The sequence below is a fragment of the Macaca nemestrina genome, chromosome 4, assembly GCF_043159975.1.
Source record: "Macaca nemestrina isolate mMacNem1 chromosome 4, mMacNem.hap1, whole genome shotgun sequence".
NCBI lineage: Eukaryota > Metazoa > Chordata > Mammalia > Primates > Cercopithecidae > Macaca > Macaca nemestrina.
In genome coordinates this window covers 186,183,339-186,188,200 of record NC_092128.1, presented here as the reverse complement: position 1 = coordinate 186,188,200, position 4,862 = coordinate 186,183,339, and positions in this window count along the sequence as shown.

Genomic DNA, 4,862 nt, shown 5'->3' with positions numbered 1-4,862 from the left:
ATTATAAAACAGCATGTACAATTTGATCCCAAGCAAGATAATAACGGTAATATCTGTGCATTAAAGAACAGACTCATATCCTGCTTCTGGGAATGTAAAATGATACTGCCTGTGGGTACACTGGGAAGGGAAGAATGGTAGGCCAGGCTTTGGCAGTTTCTTTAAAAACTAACTCTATTACCACAGCCCAGCAATTGCACTCTTGGGCATTTATCCCTAGGAAATAAGAACTTCTGTCACGTGGCCGATGGCCCCTCAGCGCTCCAGACCTCCTGAGCCCACACCAAAGTTGCCTCCCATCTCCTGAGCCCACACCAAAGTTGCCTCCCATCTCCTGAGCCCACGCCAAAGTTGCCTCCCACAAACACGCAGCTTTCCCGGGTCAGGGAGCTCACCACTCCCCCACGCGGGCAGGGCCAGGCTCTGGGGCCGGCTGCTCAGGCTCAAATCCCGACTTGGTGTGACGTGGGTGACATGCTCAATCTCCTGTGCCTTGGCTTCCCCTTCTGTAACATGGGGATCTTCGCAGTTCCTTCCTCCCAGGGTCTGTGGGGACTCAGTGCCTCGGCTTCCCCTTCTGTAACCTGGGGATCTTCACAGTTCCTTCCTCCTGGGGTCTGTGGGGACTCAGTGATAGCTGTGGGAGCGGTTAGGGAGCCACCTTGATGCATGGCCAGTGTTTGATGAGCTAAAATGGGAGGGGCCATGAGACAGGGAGGTGGCAGGGAGCTGCCACCTGAGAGCACCAAAGGGGAGACTGGAGCCTGGCACCCCCGTCCTGCTGGCCCCATCTTTGGGCCTGGCCTGGAGTGGGTCACTGCCCACCCTACCCCCTCTCCGTGTCAGGCTGTTCACCCCCACGTTCCTACCCTGCGCCCCCAGAGGAGTGTGCGGATGGATGGGTGTGTGGGCAGATATCCAGATGGACAGACAGCACCAAACACCACGCTTAAGCAAAGAGCAAGTCTCAATGCAGTGGGGGCTGCAGGGGAGCGAGCGCACGGTGAGAACCGATGTTCGTGGCCCAGCACCGCCCAGCAGCCCGCTCACCAATTCACTCAATTAACCTCTGTCCTCTGCAAGCAGAACATCTGCTCAGTGTCACCCAGGATTCCATTTGACAGAAGCCAAACCACTTCGTGCGGAGCTTAAGTAAAGATCTCTCCTCCTACCCTTGGAACACACTTGAGCGTAAGCCTATTTTTGCACGTGTTACATAACTCTCTCCTCATTCATGGCCGGGAACACTTCCCTATGAATGGTGTTCACACTGAGGCAGAAGGCACGCCCTCCCTGGCGGAGAGAAGAGCCGGAGCTCCCGCTGCAAAGTCTGCAGCCACAGGTGGAGGCTCCGGGGGCTCCTGGGAACACGGGCAGACAGGTGGATGCCCCACGTCAGTCAGCTCCCACTGGGTGAAGCCTCATCCTGCTGCTGGCTGGACCTGCTAGGGACGGGGGCAGACTCTTCTGGCCCCCACAGAGCAGGCTGGCTGTGACAGTGGGCTGGAGGGTGGCCCCGGTGGCTGAGCGCACCACCAGGACCACACGAGAGAATCCGATGGGGAGGGACAGGAAACGCCCCGGCCAGTTCACCTGGGTGAGCCTTGAGTTCTAAGCGGACTTTGGGTTACTTGGCGGGTCCTGAGAAGACAAAGGCAAGACCCAGGGCCTGCCGGGGAGTGGCCAGGGCTTGCACGAGGGCCGGGCTCGCCTTCACCTGGGACCGAAGGCACACACAGCCTCTGGGTGCTGCCAGCTGGAGAAAGACAAGAGGCCCCTGATGCCTTTCAACTCGGCCTGTTAGCCACGTGAACCACAAAGTCACATTTGTAATAAATCCTATAATTCTGTTTTGAATAGCACAGTTAGGCTGCTTTGTGTTTTTATGAGCTAAATGTTAATTCATTAACTATAAACATTGCATTCCACCATTTCTGAAACACTGTTTTGGTTTTTTTTTTTTTTAGGGGACTAAAAAAATGGGATGGGTCACCTCCAAGAAGCCCAGCCAGACCTCATCCCACAGGGCTTGTTTTCATCACGACGGACCGCAGGTTCCCGGGAGGGTGGTGAGGACACAGCCTGAGCTGGCAAGGCCGCTGGTTTTCCACAGCAGGGGCAGGAGAGTGCCCCACCACCTCGGCTCCAGTGATCCTCCCACTGCAGGGAACGGGACGGGCAGGACCTGACAACTCCACAGTGAAATAACCCAGAGCCAGGCGGAGAAATCCATGCTCTGCCCGTGCACCGAGCACGTGATCATGTACGGAGGGCCCAGCTGTGACACGAGGACCCCAGCAGTGCCTACGCCACCGGGCCTCCCCACACAGGCCTCCCCAGCGAGCCACCTGGTGGTTCCCACGCTGGCCATGGCTGTCTCTGCCTGGCATGAATTCCGCCCCAAGCTCACTCTTCCCAAAGCTTCACTGCTTCCTTCTTGACAAATGTCACGCCTGTGATTTGGAGGGGACTTTCAGGGACCTGCCCTCACCTGGGCAGGATGACAGGCCAGGCGCAAACCCAGGACACACGTTCTTCTCCAAACAGCCCCACAGTCTCCCGCCTGCTCTTGGGAATACACAGACTGTGAATGAAAGTTGACCAAGGAGGTCAGAAATTAAGTCAACTCAGAGAAATATCACCTCCGCAAATTCAGCCACACCGATGCAGAGCCCCTAACCTACCAGAGACCAAAGAGTACTTCCCGGCATGAGCACCCAGCAGCATTTGTGTGCAGACACCCCGTCACCTGCTCTCTCTGTGCTGGGGACACCCCGTCACCTGCTCTCTCTGTGCTGGGGACACCTCCTCACCTGCTGTCTGTGGTGGGGACACCCCCTCACCTGGTGTCTGTGGAGGGGACACCCCTTTACCTGCTGTCTCTGTGCTGGGGACACCCGGTCACCTGGTGTCTGTGGTGGGGACACCCCCTCACCTGCTGTCTGTGGTGGGGACACCCGGTCACCTGGTGTCTGTGGAGGGGACACCCCCTTACCTGCTGCCTCTGTGCTGGGGACACCCGGTCACCTGGTGTCTGTGCTGGGGACACCCCCTCACCTGCTGTCTGTGCTGGGGACACCCGGTCACCTGGTGTCTGTGGTGGGGACACCCCCTCACCTGCTGTCTGTGGTGGGGACACCCGGTCACCTGGTGTCTGTGGTGGGGACACCTCCTCCCTTGGGCATGTCTGCATGGTCAGGACACCTCCTCCTCCGGCCTGTCTGCGTGTAGGTCCCCAAGGGAAGGGAAGTCACTTGCTTACGAGCCCGGAGTTCATGTGCATGCTTCGCCTTCACACTTTGGGTCTCTGTGAACTTCCTCCATTTGCAGCAGAAACACCGAGCTCCCAGCTGCTCTGGCAAGCGCTCCAGGCTCCCATAGGATCCCCACAAAGTCAGATTTGTTTCCTGTGGCACCTGAGGCATGGAAAGTTGTAGAAAAGGAGCCTCCACCAAGCAGAGCAGACGGAGGGAGGAGGGCAACTTCCTGCTTCCCAGGTGACAGGACGCCACAGTCGTCTGACCCAGTGCCATAGCTTCCTGGACGTTACTGAAGGGCTCCGCTCGGGATGGGGGATGAGCACACTGCTGTGCCTACCTCAAGTGTGGAACCGGCAGGACTGTGTGGAAGAGCTGCCTTTCCTGCCTTGCCCATCTCCTAGTGCCTGGATGTCCCTGGCACATCCCGCTGTCCAGAGCTTCCCCCGCCCACTTTGCTCCCGGAGCTCCAGCATCGCCCCTCCCTTTGCTGGTGCCTGAAACCATCACTGCTGCAGGTCCCAGGTGAGGAATCGGCCCGCTCACAGCGTGCCCGGCCTGGCTGCTTCCTACTCTTCCGGCACATGCACCTGACAGCCCAGGCAGGGAGTGGGGAGGTGGGGGGGCAGGGTACCCCGTTAGAAGTGTACGTCACCGCTTCCCCACCTAGGAGGGAGAGCCTCAAAAAGACCCTTGCTTTGTCAAGGAAGAAGCTAGCCAGTGTCCTGTTGCCCCCACAAGGCTGCCCGTCTAACCCTCTTCTCATGCAGGATGGAGGGAGGGCAGTCCCAAAGGCTCACTGGGCCCTGGGCCCTGCAGTGGATGGATCTGTGGGACTGGAGCCCTGAGGAACCAGGAGCTGAGACTGTCCCAGCATCGGCATCCCGGGCTCTTCAGGAAACTCCGCAAGCAGCGGCTCACCCCAGCCGGCTGCCAAACTCCAGCTACACGCAGACTCTCAGAGTGGACTTTGGCCCCCAGCCCCGCCCGGGCAGTCCCCCAGACCGGAGTCCAACTCACACAGGCCACACTGGCCAGGCCACGGCCAGACCAGAGTCCAGCTCGCACAGGCCACACTGGCCAGGCCATGGCCAGACCAGAGTCCAACTCGCACAGGCCACACTGGCCAGGCCATGGTTCACTGTGCTCTCTGGCACAGACCACAGCCCATGGGGTCTGTGGTGCATGGAGCTGTCATGGGCTTGCAATTCCACAGACTGGAAGAAACCCCGGAGAGACCAGAGGCACAAAAAGGAAACCTATTCCCCTCGTCTTTCATTTCCTTCTCCTTGCATTTCCAACCTGGGAAGGGGAGGGGAGCCCAGGAGGATGTGCAAAGGGGAAGGACAGGGCTAGACCCGGCTTTCCAGCATCTACCATGAAACACCACGTGAGGGCAGGTCAGCAGGGCCCCCTTCGAGGGCGTGCCCCACCACGGCTTTCTTCTCATCTAGGGAGAGGGGAGGCGTCTACAGGTGTGTTGGGTTTTCTTCCGGGAGAAAGACAGCTGTAAACAAAACAGCACTAGGCAAGCATGCCAAGGTGAGAGGGGCCAGAAACCAGGGAGGAAGCTCTCCAGACAACAGAGCTGCGCCTGATCGTGGC